This window comes from Muntiacus reevesi, chromosome 8 (assembly GCF_963930625.1).
Source record: "Muntiacus reevesi chromosome 8, mMunRee1.1, whole genome shotgun sequence".
In the NCBI taxonomy this organism is placed as follows: Eukaryota; Metazoa; Chordata; class Mammalia; order Artiodactyla; family Cervidae; genus Muntiacus; species Muntiacus reevesi.
In genome coordinates, this window is record NC_089256.1 from 9,549,110 (window position 1) to 9,564,666 (window position 15,557).

Genomic DNA, 15,557 nt, shown 5'->3' on the forward strand with positions numbered 1-15,557 from the left:
CAACTGAGTCCCAGGACTCAAGCTGCAGGCCAGGTATCAGCTAAGCTGGAATGAAAATGCAGGTCCCTCCTTTCTACATAGCCTCCTTCTACCCTCCCTCAAACACTTGCTTTACAAGGATCAGAAAGATATGGATAACTCCCACCCAAAGACCCAAACATTTTCTCCATCTCTCTCTTTCTCTGGCTTTAGTGCACATGCAAACATGTGCACACATGCACATACACAACAGTTGTTGCTAATGGCATGTGTAAGGGATTATTTATCTATTCCTCTTTGCATTTCAAAAAATTATTTATCAATTTATCAATATTTACCAGTCAGCTGATAATCAAACTCCTTGGTACTCAGTACTGTGCTTACTTCAACTGGTAATAAAAGCAAAAGATACCAAATTTTCTCTCAAGTCATTCACATTCAGGTGGGGGAGACTAACAGGACCATGGATGAATCCTTGCTAGGGAGAAGCTGCTGGTTGAATTCAGTGGAAGGAAGCTGTGGAGTCAGGAAAAGCTGGAGAAAGATGCCCTGTTCAGATTTCTTCATTGAGAGATAATTCATATACCATATAATTCACCCACTTAAAGTGTACAATCCAATGACTTTTAGCATATTCACAGAGTTTAGCAAACATCACCACTATCACCTTTCCAACATTTTCATCATTCTGAGAGAAACCTTGCAGCTACTAGTAGTTATCTGCTATTCCCTTGGCCCCAGGCCTAGACAAGCCGTAGTCTACCTTTTTTTTTTAGACACTTGTCTGTTTTGTAGGTTCCTATGAATGAAATCATATAATATGTGACCCTTGGTGACTGTCTTCTTTGACTTAGCATAATGTTTCCTGTTGAGGCATCAATTAGTACTTCATTCCTTTTAATGGCCAAATAATATTCCCTTGTGTGAATACACTACATTTTGTTTCTCCATTTCTCAGCTGATGCACATTGTGATTGTTTTCACTTTTTGGTTATTATAAATAATGCTGCAGTGACACTGAGTACAAGTTTTTGTGTGGGCATGTTTGCATTTGTCTTGGGGGTATACCTAGAAGCAGAATTGCTAGGTCTATGTTTAACATGTAAGTAACTGCCAGACAGTTTCTGAAGGGGCTGTGCCAGTTTATACTCTCATCTTACTAGCAGTGTTTGAGGGATTCAATTTCTCCACATCCTTGCCAACACTTATTATCTGTCTTTTTGATTCTAGCTGTCCTAGTGGATGTGAAGTGGTATCTCATTGTGGTTTTGATTTGCATTTTCCTAATGGCTAATTATGTGCTTATTGGTAATTTGCATATCTTCTTTAGGAAACTGTATATTCAGACTCTTTGCCCATTTTAAAATTTTATTTATTTATTTTAATTGGAGGCTAATTACAATATTTTAGTGGTTTTAAATTATTTGCCTACTTGAATTTTTAACCCTTTCTCTATTAAACAGATTGATTTTCAATTATGTTAAGATTAGTAAATATTTTAATTTAGTCAAATATTCATTTTTAAAATGTTTTTGACTCTCATGCCCCAAATTACATCATGTTTTTCACTTTTTCCCAAAATTAAAACCAAAAAATAAAACAAACCCCAAACAAACAGATTATCAGACAGCCAGAGGGATAGACATAAACTATTAGGAAGACAAGTTTAAGCATCTACGCTGCAAACCAAAGTTTTTGAACTCCCATTTTTTTTAATTAAAAAAATTGAATTACATTTAGTTGATTTAAAATGCTGATCTAGTTTCAGGTGTGCAACAAAGCGATTTAGTTATTTTATATGTGGGACTTCCCTGGTGGCTCAGTGGTAAAGAATCTGCCTGTCAATACAGGAGATGTGGGTTTGATCCCTGGGTCAGGAATATCCCCTGGAGAAGGAAATGGCAACCCGCTCCAGTATTCTTGCCTGGGAAATCCCATGGACAAAGGAGCCTGGAGGGCTCCAGTCTAAAGGGTTGCAAAAGAGTAAGACATGACTTAGCAACTAAATAATAGCAACAACATATATGTGTATATAATATACATTCTATCTATTCTTTTTCAGATTTGAACTTCCATTTCTTACCAGACATGTGAGGGAGATCAGTGCTGGCCATCTCTCTTACAGTTGCGCAAGCAGAGTGGGTACCAGGCTGAGATGGAGGAGAAGCATCATCCACCTTGGAGGCAGCCACCCAACATGACCTAGAGGTGACAAATTTGGAAATGCCTCACACCTTGCGGGGGGCTCTGGCAGCCCCCAGTCCTCCACCCACCTGCCTAGTCCCTCACCCCCACACAGTCACCAGCCAGCCTGAAGGAGGTCACAGACTGTGTCCTGTTCACCATGAGGAGCATCCTCTGAGCATCTACCATGTGCCAGGTTCTGGACCAGGCACCACAGTCTTCAGCAGAGTTATCCCCTGACTTTCTTTAACCACAGTCTGGGGAGGAAATGGGCAGCTTCTGGCCACATGATCCACACTACTACTGAGTGAGGTAGAGGGGCACAGTGGGAGGGCTTGACTCAACTCATGTGTCCCGGGAGGCTTCCTGGAAGAGGAACCCCAGACTGGCTCGTAACGATTTAATAGAAGTCATTCAGGCATCCCTGACTCGGGATACAGCCAGTCTATACCCCAGGAGGAGAAAAAACTGCTGTGACAGCAAGTTCAAGTTGGTTATGATCGATAAAGCTCAGAATAAAGTGTACTCTTGATATTTTTCTTCATTTGTTTGTAAATTTAATACATCTTGGTCAAAGAGAAAGGACAAAACCTCTATCTACAAGAAATTCCCCAATCATAGGCACTTTCTTTGCCTTCTCTGAATTCCATCACTTCCAACTCTAGATTTAAACAGATATGCTTTATTGTCACAGATGGACTATAACTTTCTCAGAAGCAGGGACCATCTCTCAGGGATAAGACAGAGACCTCTCTGAGGTCAGACCCTATATCTTTTCTATGTGTGTGTGAATACACCCTTCAACCCTGACTCTGAGAGCAGAGTGTGGTACATAGAAAGGGTGCTGCTAGCCCTGAAAGGTGCAGGGCAGCCTCTAGGCTGAGCTGACCCAGGCAAGCCTGGGCTGGGGTCATGGACTCTTTAAGGGCAGGGCCAGGTGTTACTCATTTTGGGGGTACCCTCCAATACTCTTTTTAGGTTCCCACCCACACAGAGCCTTGCACAGCCCCCTGTACACAGGAGCCATTCAGAGCATGGCTACTGAATGGAGCTGAAACTTTCTGAAAAATCAAATACAATCATACCATGTTGACGTAATAATGGCCTTCTTTTTAGATGACTTTGTAGAGGCAAATAAGAGTGCTCTGGAGAGGCCCTGCCTCTCCAAAATGGGCAGCCATCCAATGCCTCCTTCCTGCCCCAACCCTGAGTTCTGGGCTGAGCTCTGCCGATTGAGAGGGGGCATCTAAGATGCCAACTGAGCTTTGCCCTGAAACAAGGGTTTCTGCTCCTCAGGGGAACCGGCCCAACATCTGTGATGGTTACCAGGCAGGGAGCTATCCTTCTGTCGAGGGGCCTTGCAGGACTGAAACTTAGACTCAGGGGACAGGTGAGAAAGGGGGGACAGATTTTTTTAAAACATATTAGCAGTAGAGCTCTTGGCCAAACCAGCACAAAGCTTTATGAGAAACTTCCTAAAACTATTCAGATGGGGACTTCCTCAGCAGCCCAGTGTTTAGGACTTCACCTTCCAATGCAGGAAACATGAGTTCAATCCCTGGTTGGGGAACTAAGATCCCATATGCTGTGGGGTTCAGAAAAAAAAAAAAGCTTTTCAAGTGGAAGAGGGAGGACCAAGAAATGCAAGGAGTGAGCAAGTGTCAACGAGCACAAATTAGTTTGGTCTCCACTTGCTGCATGCTCAGTCTCTTCAGTCGTGTCTGACTCTTTGTAACCCTGTAAACTGTAGCCCGCCAGGCTCCTCTGTCCATGGGGAGTCCCCAGACAAGAATACTGGAGTGGGTTATCATGCCTTCCTCTAGGGGATCTGCCCGACCCAGGGATCAAACCCGCGTCTCTTATGTCTCCTGCATTGGCAGGCGGGTTCTTTACTACTAGCCCAGCACCAGGTAAAGCCAAGTAGAAATGGTTTAACTCAAGTGACATCATTAGTTGAGTTTTAGCAAAGTGTTCATTCTTTTTTTTTTAATGTGTATCAAATAATACAATGCATGGAATCAAGCAATGAATAATGCCGTAAAGTTTAAAATGACCAACAGCATCTCCTGACTTCAGAGGGGGCTGCACCCTGAAGCAAGTGGGGCCAGATTTTCAGAGCCTCTCATTATGACAAACCCTTCCTAAATCCTTGTCCCTAATTTTTATCATTCTCATTCTTAGAGGTTCCCAAATTGCATATGTTTCAGGCACCACAACTCCTGAATCTGTCCCCTATGTGACCTCCTTACCATCCTTTGTGCCTCAGTCCTGCTCCTCAAAGGAAAAACATTCCAGCTCCTTGGCAGATTTTTTTCTGGTGTGTATCTTCATCTTGCTAAGAGACTTATGAGGCCAGTCCTTGCTCTGTTTTAGGTAATACCCATCATCCATCATCTTCTATTATAAAAGGTAAGAAGGTCATGGAATGGGAGGGTGAGAGGGAAGGCCAAGAGGGAGGGGATACATGTATGCCTATGGCTGATTCATGATGTTGTGCAGCAGAAACTAATACAACATTGTAAAGCAATTACATTCAAATAAAAATAAATAAATTCAATTACGTTTTTAAAAAATGTGAGGAGGGAGCCTTCTCTCCCTCTTACCCCCTCCTCACCATCTCATGAGCTTTCCTTCCATCTGCCCAATTGATTTGCATCACAATTTTGGATTGAATTACTGTAGAGTGTACATTTCTAGAGCCATATAAATATGGTTAATGACCGAGCCAAATAGTGTATGGTAACTACATTCACTTTCTTGTACACGTTTTCATTTTTCCTGAAGTTGAAATTGCTGTCCCTTCTGGTTTGTTTGTTTCCTAGACATCGATCACTAATTCATGCTAAACTTACACCTAGTTGTAAAGCAACTCTCATTACAGTTAAATATATGAGATAATCTCTACATTCCATTTCTTGTTTCTCTGGTGACACCGCCCCTGGGCCCCTCCATCCTGCTCCAATCTGAAGAGTTACTCTCCAGAACTGCTCCACAGCTGTGCTCAGGACATCCTTGATCATCAACTGGCCAATCTCTTCACCTCTCTCTCTCTGCTGCCTCCCTCGTCTCCTAGTTTCTGTGGTTTTATTTTGTTTTGTTCTGTTTTTGTCTTCTTGGACTCCATTTTTGTGGAGCACACTCTTCTAAAGAGAGGTAATTGTTCTATCCTTGACAGTTTGGCCATGCAGAGAATTTTAGACTAGAAAATATTTCCCCGAAGAATTTTGAAGAATTACTCTTTATCTGCTGGCATCCTGGGTTGCCATTAAGAAGTCTGATGCTGTTTTGAGTCCCACTTATTTTTGTATGATTCATTCTTTCTCCCTCTCCCTCCTTTCCCCCCTCTCTCTTTGAGAGTTTTTAGGATCTTTGCTGCAACTCTGGTACTCTGGCCTTCATGTAGGTCATTTTTCACCCACTGTGCTGGGCATGTGAAAGGCCCTTTTGTCTCTGAAATTCAAGTCCTTCAGTCTGAGAAATGTACTTGCACAATGTCTTTGATAATTTCCTCCACCAATCTTTTCTGCTCTTCCTTTCTAGAACTCCCATTAGTTAGATTTAGACTGTGTAGATTGAGTCCATAATTTTATTTTTCTTTCTTTCCTCTCCTTTTGTCTTTCTTTTCTTTTTTTCTTCTTTCCTTCTGACCTTTCTTTCTTCTCCATCCTGAAATATTTTTCCTGACTTCTGCATGGGTGTGGTAACCTACACAGTCAGTATTCTTGTGGGAGGTGAGTGAGGAAAGAAGCTGGCCTCTCCCTAATCAATTCCAAACTTAGACTTGATTTCTCCATTTTCAATGTCATTCCCAAGTCCCCTTTCTGCTCTGTGTTACAAGTCCTGATCTCAGGGACTCCCTGGTAGAGCTTTTTCAGAGCCATCCCCCAATGCCAGCTAAAGAAGAGGAGGTCTGAGGGTCTACTTCCTCCTTTCACAGACTCATACCCTGTCTACCTGTCTCAAGTCTTACTCTTGTGTTTGGAGCCAACTGGACCTCCCCATTCCTGAACCTCCTGACTCTGGATGGGAATCCATCAGGTCCTCTGTTGCATCCCTGCTAAGGTCACATGCATTTCAGCCTCACCACCACCCACACCCCATTTCCCCAATCCCTTTGTTCTCTCTTCCCCATTGTCTTCTTTGCTGCTAATCCCCATATCTTGGCAGATTTATACTATTTTCATTCCTTTTTTCTACCATTATATTGGTGTCTCAGGAGGCAGTAAGGATAAATGCATGTGTGCAAACTATCCTATTTAACTCTAAGACTCTACTTGTATTTCTTCTGATGTTTCAAAAAATTGAAATTTTATATTGTTTCACACTGAACAGAACTGTGCCTTGTATGTCACAATTTAAATGCCAAATCTCTTACTTTAGACAGTTCTAACACATTTTTAAGAGTCTTAAGAATATCTGGGAATTTTAAGAAAGGCTGAACCACTCCACTTCAAACTCTGTATGCTCTGCTTAAGATCCAGTCATCAAGTATTCAGTGGGAGTTGACTGAATTATTATTGCATTATTAAATTGGATACTTTCAGGTCCCTACAAGACCTAAGGGTAGTGGCAGTGAGTACAGAAGGACAGGTTCCAGACAGGAGGGGAAGGGAGATACCTGGAGGTAGTGTGGACAGGAGGTGGAAAGGAGGAAGGAGCTGGAGGGTCCAGAAGGAACACGAGGACTCCATCCATCTGTTGTCACCCCAATTCCACTGTGCAGTTGGACCACTGGGTGGCCCAGTCACACCCACGGGATACAGGTGAGGCACCGAGTGGTACTGAACATGGTTTCTCCAATTGGACAGTGCAGGGAGGAAGCAGGCCTTCACTCTTCAGAAAGGTGTTGAAGAAATGAAATGAGATGGATGATAAATCTGAAAGCTCTTGGAAAGTAAAAGGGCTATATAAATACACAGTGTCATTACTGGATCTAGCATGACTCAGGCAAGTCCAACCCTAACTCACTGTAACTTTATGCAGCAAGTTCATTGAATTATATCCATGGTGCAGATAGAAACAGCCCTTGCGCATGGCAAATGTATGGAGTGCCTGTGAAGAAATGCAAGAATCATTAAGGAAATTAAAGCTCCAAGGTGACACAGGAAGAGATCTGCTCCCTTCCCTAGATCTCAGAGGACATGTATTAACAGGGCAGCACATCAAAATGGCGGGAGTCCAGGGCCTGAGTCATCAGGTGGAGACCAGCCCTTACTGACTCATATCAGACTTTATCTAAGTCAGAAATGAACTCCTGTTCTAAGCCACTGAGGTTGGGGGTCTCATTTGTTACCACGACATAGCCTAACCTGCCCTCAGAAGCTTGAACTAAGAAGGGCTGCTGTCAACACATGGATACCCAGAGAGGTGTATGGTGATAAGGGGATGAGATGAGAGAGGGCTGCTCAGATACAAAGGCCCTCCCCTTGAGCCTGGAGGGAGAGCTGGGAGCAGAAATGGGCCCCTAGTTCAGGCTTCATCAAGCATTCTGGGGAAAGTCAACAAGAAGTGGCAGGACTGGAAAACGTTTACCCCATCAGATGTTACTCACCCATCTTCTGTGTGGAGTCTGCCACAGGCTGTCTTCCTCCGTCTCCACTCCACACCCCCAATGCGGTACAACCACAGTGCACCTCTCAGCCTGTGTGGAGCCCTGTCTCATGGAGGCCTGTTCCTGCCTCAGCTGTCTCAAGGGGGCACATTAGCCACAGTCTCCCTGACGATAGAGACTTGGCCCTTCCTTGGAAGCATGGGACCTCCTTTTAGAATTTACAGACCTGCACAATCACCCAACCTCCAGGCTCTGCCACACAAGCAGGTGCAGGAAGGGTGGCCTCATTTTACCAATCTTCCCAACTCATGTTGAAACACAAGCCTACCCCAGTTGCAATTAAAATCTTAAGCTTTGAAGAGTTCCCTTTAGAAATACATCCTATGTTTCAATAGTTCTTAATATTTGAGGGAGGGGGGTGTCATGTAACCCTGTGAGGATCTGATGAAATCAGAAAAACACATATACTAATAACAAAATGTTGCAACTGGACTTTTCCAGAAGATTCGGGATCTCCCATAAAGCCTCATGCTGGGGGAACAGAGTCACCATGTGCTCTATATCCTAAAGTGAACACAAAGCAACTATAGCCAGAAACCACCCCTCCCCCTAAGGGCAAGGGGGAATGGCAGAACCAGGCCTGCCATCTTCAGCCATGGGCCACCTGGCCCTTTGCCAGTCTATTATTTTTTCAAATTGAGTTTTATTAATAACATCACAGGTCTGAGTTTGATGAGTGGGGACAGTCTGCTGAGCAATGCAGACACATGCGTTGCTCATCCCACCACGCAGACACATGGACACCATTGATCTTAAGACTCTCTGGCCCCAGGGGCTCTTTGACTTGCCCTAAGAAAAGAGAGATACATCTCCGTGTGGGTTGCAAGGATGAAGGGCAGGGCAGACTTAGACCAACACCAGCTTCACTCTGGAGGCCAGCTGCCCAGGAGTAATATCCCAAGGAGAATGGGGGTCAGCGGAGAAGAGAATCACAAGCCTTTGCTGAAGTCAACACATGAAGCTCCAAGAGATGACTGAGGAGCTTGCAAGAGGGGAGAGCTGGCTCCACACAGCCCTGAGTGGTTTGGCGGACATGGTCTTCACAGACACCTCCAGAGCTGATGCTGGATGGAGGGGTGGTTGGTGATGAATAGGGGGAAAGTTTGACACATGTTCCCTGCAATTTAAGGTATATGTTTAAACAGAGGCTACAGCCCAGTTCTCTGCTAGAAACTTCTCAAGGTGGGAGGCTGGCTGTAGCAGCCCACACCAGCAGAGTAAGTCAGAATTGTGGTATCAAGAGTCTACCACCAACACCACATGTGACTTGTGGCTGGTACAGGAGAGAACTCTTCTTCTTGACCCCATGAGGATAGCACCAAGGTTAGAGGAGCACTCAGAAGCCATGGGCTGTCTAAGTGACCAGCGGCCAAATGACACGTGATTCATGTCTCACCCAGAAAGGGGCGTTAGAAACATGCGCTATGGAGAAAATAAAGAAACATCATTTTCCCCTTTCTGGAGAAATCCTCAGCTGTGAGGAAGCTGAGAACTGTCCCCAGAGCTCATGATCTGATTGATCACCATTGATGTGGGGACCCCCCACATCAGCCTCCAGCCAGAAACAGACTCCCAGCAAAGCTTAGCGAGGCCAGCAGCACCTGCCTCCCTCCACTGACCAATGATCATGGAAAAGGGAAGACTTCTGCTCCCTCTTTTTCTCTCCTTTGCCCTAGACCTGCAATCCAAGGGATGGAGAAGAGCAGGTGTGTGCATGGCTGACTGCACCCACAACACTCAGGTGCCAGGCAGGGGAGCAAACCCTCCCTCCTCCTTTCTCCAAGTCCTAAAGTCTCAATGTCTTAGTCTATTTGGGCTGCTATAACAAAGTACCGCAGAGTGCATCGCTTACACACAACAGGAATTTATTTCTCACAGTTCTGGAGGCTGGAAGTCTGAGACCACAGTGTCCACATGCATGGCCAGGTGAGGGCTGTCTTCTCGCATGTGGACTTGTCATCGTATCCTCACATGATGGAAGGGTGAAGGACTCTATGGGGCCTCTTTTATAAGGAACTAATTCCATCCATGAGGGCTCCACCCTCGTGATGTCAGCACCTCTTTGAAGCCCCGCATCCTAATGCCATCACTCTGGGAGTTAGGATTTCAGCATATGATTTGGGGGGGCAGTGTTGGTGGTGGACATGAGCATTCAAACTATAGCATATTGGTAGAGTCTTCCCTAGGGGAGAAGTGAAGGAGATACATAAATGGAGTTTCAGGGACTTCCCTGGCAGTCCAGTGGTTAAAGCTTTGCCTTCCAGTGCAGGGGGTACAGATTTAACCCCTTGTTGGGAAGCTAAGATCCCATATGACTCATGACCAAAAAGCCAAAACATAAAACAGTGTCATAACAAACTCAATAAAGACTTTAAAATGGTCTACATCCAAAAAAGTCTTAAAAGAATAAATGGAGTTTCAGATTTCAACTGGACTCAACATCTAATAGTGGCAAGTGGCAGGAAAGTGATGGAATCATGCCGTGATGTTGCTAAAGAGAGGAATCAACATATCCAGCTGAAGGCAATGGTTAGAGAAAGATGAAACCATCTCACGTTCCTACCCCAAGTTAGTGAAGACTGTTCAGTGAACAATGCAAGCACCCAAACTTTGGCATCTGATTGCACTATGTACATGAGCAACCAAAGACTTTTTAAAGTCATCCCCCTCCCCCATTTTAAAGATGAGTAAATCCAAAGAGGGTAGGTGGTTTTTTCAAAGACGCAAAGTCACTGCAGAACCTGGAGAGATGGGCAGCCCTGGTTCCTGATGCATTAAATGGAGTGCTTCTGTGTGGTTTTGTTCTTAATCATCCAGCTTGAGCTAGAAGAGCAGTGCTCTAAATTCAAACCACTGAATAGCCTCTTGTGTCCCAGGACTGCCTGAGTTAGTGTAGAAGCCAGCACAGGTGGAAGAGAAGAGCTCTGAGATGGTGCTTTGCATCCATTTCAGAATTTGAGATCCAGGAAGCAGGGTAGGAAGGCAAGCTACCCAAGGCACTATTTTGCTTGAAGCTCTGTGAGTTTCAGCACACACACATCCACATTGACACCTAAGTCAAATAAAGGCCCAAACAAATCAAAACTACAAAGACTGTTAGATGGTGTACCCCCTTGGAATACCTACCCCTACTAGTCCCCTCCAGAGCTGCTGATTGTGGGATTTTAAGAGTTAACTGCCACAAGATCTAATTAAATGGAGAAATGGAAGAAACTGTGAATAATAAACACAAATCTCACATGCACTTCCGAGGGAAGATGTGTGTTTCCAAGTTTACCTTAAATACCACTGAACTGTTTCATTTTTCAAAAACTAGAAGCCAGCCTTTCTTTCCTGTTAGAAATTGTGCAAACATGGCACATCGTCAGCATGCCTTGCTAACCACAGATTCCATTATGTGTTTAATAATTGACTATTCAATAGAGCATTGATGCATTTTGTCTGGAACTAATTCACCTTTGTCTGTGCCTCGGCACGAATGTTCGGTGAATCACAGATGGGATCGCAGAAGTGTTTCGAGTGCTGCTGCCCAACACGGAGTCACATCTCGGGATTATTCCTGTCAGGCCCTGTGCTCGCAAATGTTCTAGCATGCTAAAGCCACTTGAAAATGTGATGTATGGAAGCCGCCAAGTGCGGGAGAATACCTCTTCCCTTCTAATGAGGACTCACAGTTCATAGTCTGCAGGCCACTTAAACCAGGGAGGAAATTGTTCACTGCAAAATTAACAAAAATGGATGCCCCAACAGCCCGTTAAGACCATGTTGCTACCCAGTTGGAAATCAGGCTGAGACGTGTTGGTTGGGGAAGGCAAGTATTAGCATTAGCAAATACATACGTCTTGGACTTCTCTGTATTGGAAAGAAAATCCCTCCTCTCTCCTAAAGAACTTCTACATTGCTTTTCTTTTTTCAATAAATTTATATATTTGTAATTGAAGGATAATTGCTTCACAATGCGGTGTTGGCCTCTTCCACACATCAGCAGGAATCAGCCATAGGTATATATATGTCCCCGCCCTCTTGAACCTCCCCCCTCCTCCCACCCCTTCCCTTCACCCCTAGGTTGTTGCAGAGCCCTGGTTTGAGTTCCCTGTGTCTATAGCAAATTCTCATTGGCTATCTGTTTTACCTATGGTGGTGTATATGTTTCCATGTGACTCTCTCCATTCATCCTACCTTCTCCTCCCTCACTGCTGCCTATATCCTTAAGTCCATTCTCTGTGTCTGTGTCTCCACGGTTGCCCTGTAAATAAGTTCATCAGCACCATCTTTCTAGATTCCATATATACGTGTTAATATACGATATTTGCTTTTCTGACTTACTTCACTCTATAATAGGCTCTAGGTTTATCCACCTCGTTAGCACTGACTCAAATTGTGTTCCTTTTAATGGCTGAGTAATATTCCATTGTACATACATACCACAGTTATTGGTTGGGATTTATGAATTGGAGCAGGATAAAAAACAGTGCAAGTGGTGTGTAATTTTATGATGAACTGGATGCACCATCCTGCAGGGCTCTTTCCTGGGGAAGAACCAGTGCTACGTCTGGGCTCAAGTGCTGACTGGGGTTGGCATAGCATGAATGCCACAGGTTTAAAAGGAGGAGGGGAAGAACTTACTCCAAAGCTGTTCTTATCCATTGCAGTTATCTTGACTGTTTTTTTATGAGAAGCAGAGTGCTGGCTGGAATGGGCATGTCTTCCAGCAAGATAAGGCCGGTTGCTTCTGCTCAGCCATGAAATTGTATTCTAGTATGTGGAAAATATTTCTTTTTAGTCTTTTGTAAAAGCTGGGTATATGACTTGATAGCAAGCACATTGTTTCATAAAATGATCCATTTATTTAAAAACCCAACCACAGTATTCGATATCAAGACTGCCTTCTTGTTATAGCTTGAATTTATCAGTGGAATTTCCATTGCTTGGGGATATGAGATCTATTTTTTTTTTTTAATTTTAGTGATTGTCCTAAGGTAATGAATGACTAAATTCATCTGTTCCACTAAGGGACTCTATAGTCTTCTTTTAATCTCAGGGGAGGAAATCTATTGCCTGGCTTTCTCTGCCATCCTTGTTGCTCTGATTTGCTTCGTTTTGTTGACTTCATTGCAGACCAGCACATTAACATATCCCAGGCTTCTGAGGACCACCTGTGCTTTTGGGGGTAGCCAAATCCTATGATTTGAGCTGCAGTTATAATTAAGTCTGAACCTGGGCCAACACTGGAAAAATTTGGCCAGCTGATCAATTCTTTTTTTCATTAATCAGCAGAGTTGTTAAAATACCCTCAAACCATTGCCTAGACCTCAAATCCTCTTGAATGAACAGGACCCAGTTGCTGTTTTCCCTTTATTATCTTTTTCCAGAACAGTCTAGCTAGAGGATGTATGTTAGTTGCTCAGTCATGTCCAACTCTTTGTGACTTCATGGACTGTATCCCACCAGGCTCCTCTGTTGATGGGATTCTCCAGGCAAGAATACTGCAGTGGGTTGCCATTCTCTTCTCCAGAGCTAGAGAATGAGCCCTCAGTACTTTTAGCTATAATAACCACATAAACTTATAGAGGTGCAGGGCATGCACGCTCAGCCATGTCCAACTCTTTGCGACCATATGGACTGTAGCCTGCCAGACTTCACTGTCTATGGGATTCTCTAGGCAAGAATACTGGAGTGGGTTGCCATTTCCTCCTCCCAGGATCTTTCCAGCCCAGGGATCAAACCCATGTCTCCAGCATCTCCTGCATCAGCAGGCAGATTCTTTACCACTGAGCCACCTGGGAAGCTGTAAACTTATAGAGCGCTTATTCAAATGCAGGTTCGGTTGTGTTTGTACCTTTTAATTTATTTAATTATAATAACCATAAAAAGTAATTATCTCAAAATTACAAATATGGAAAGTGAGGCACAGAGAGTTAACAATTTGCTCAAACTCACACAACAAGTAATGGAACTGGGCTCGGAACACAGGTGATCTATTGCCATAGCCTATATACTAAATCACTGTGTTTGCTGCCTTGTGTGAAATAAAAATGCAACATGTGACTGTGTCATTAATGACTAAAGGTTTTTGATCATTCTTGCCATGAATTCCTTTACTCAGACTCTGGAAATTACACCTCATTGTGATCAACCTTAAAGGAGTAATAAAATATAGACTCTTTCCCTCCCAAAATCCAAATGGAATAGAAAGCTGAGTACTATGCAGTGGCGCAGAGAGGAAGCAGGAGAAGCAAGATTGCCGGCTGTGTTCCTGCTTGCTCTGTGAACTTGGTGATCTAACTCACCTCTCTGAGCCCATCTGCCCACGTGCATCATGGGGCACTGCCTCGTGGCACCCCATCACCTTGCAGGACAGGTGTGCACACACAGGTGACAGTGGTGGTCGCTGTAGGATGATGGAGGGCCAAGGTGTAGGGTAGGAACATACTCAGGTATAGCTTTGGTCTGCAGTTCTGACTTCTAGATTTACACAAAGTCCCAATGTAATTGTGGTCTGGAAACCATGCCATAAAAAGTGGGAAAGAGGCCAGGGCAGTCTTCCTGAAGAAGAAGTTGAACTGGTTGGAATCATGAAATTAAAGATGGCTTTCAGATGTTAGGAGCCATAGCTGTTTGATGGGACCTTTGATGACTCTAGATAGCCCCTACGCCACCACTTGTCTGTCCTGGACCTCAGTGGCAGAATAATAAGGTGCTACCCTGAGCGTGGAAAGGGACCCTTCCCAGAAGGTGGAGCAAACTTCCACACGCTTGGGCAAGTCTATCATCTTCTCTGGGAGTAGATGGGAGTAGACTGAAGGGCAAGGGGAAACCCACTTCCCAGGATAACCTCCCCAGACTTCATGATCTGGGGCCTCCTGCCAGTACTGAGTGAGGCAGGCATGACTCGGAGGGAAGAGAAAATGAGAAGAAACAGATAGTTTGTACATTCATGCAACCAAGGTGTCCTGGGCCCTGGTACTGCTGGGTGCTGTGGTAAACAGGTACCACCTGTTTACCCCTTCAGAGATGGAAGAGGATACAAACAAAATGCATACACACACACTCAGTCTGTAAATATCCGTTCTACCGAAGGCAAGGGCCTCATCCATCGGCACCCTCACCGTGTGCACCCACAGCACACTGGCTGAGGACTGTCACTGCCCCCAAGCTGCCCAGACACAGAGGGGCTCCCCTGAAACCTCACACCCCAACCAAGAGGCTAGAATCTGGAGCCCACCAGGGGACTCTGAGTTCTATTGCTCTAGCTACTGTATGAGTTTCAAAGGGCTTGGTAATAGGTAATTCTACCAGAGAGGGAAAGGTTACTAGCCAGACCCTGACCTGCCTGGTTTCCTGTCCCACATTCTCTCCAATCTACACACTTGGGGCAAAGAAAGAATTGCCATTTGCTGACAGTCCAAATGGGCCAGACACTGACTTGGAGATTCAACTCTATAAAGTAGAAGTTAGAATTCCTGTTCATATTGATGACTAACAGCCCCAAGCATGAGAAACTGAACAATTAGCTAAATAGCTATACAATGCTAAATAGCAGAATTAGGATTTGAGATCATCAGATGTACCATGGGCCTGTCTGATTCACTCTTCTCACTACAGCCTGGCTTATAAAATGCTTCAAGCCCAGACTGCCTCTCCAGCCTCACCTTCCCTATTCTTGCTCTCCCTGAATTATCTGTATCCCCCAGGTGTCCTGGGGTCAGTGCCCAGGCTCTTCTAAGTCCCACCTCTCTCTGTCCAAAGCCTCTCAAAACTCAACTCAGATACCATCTCCGCT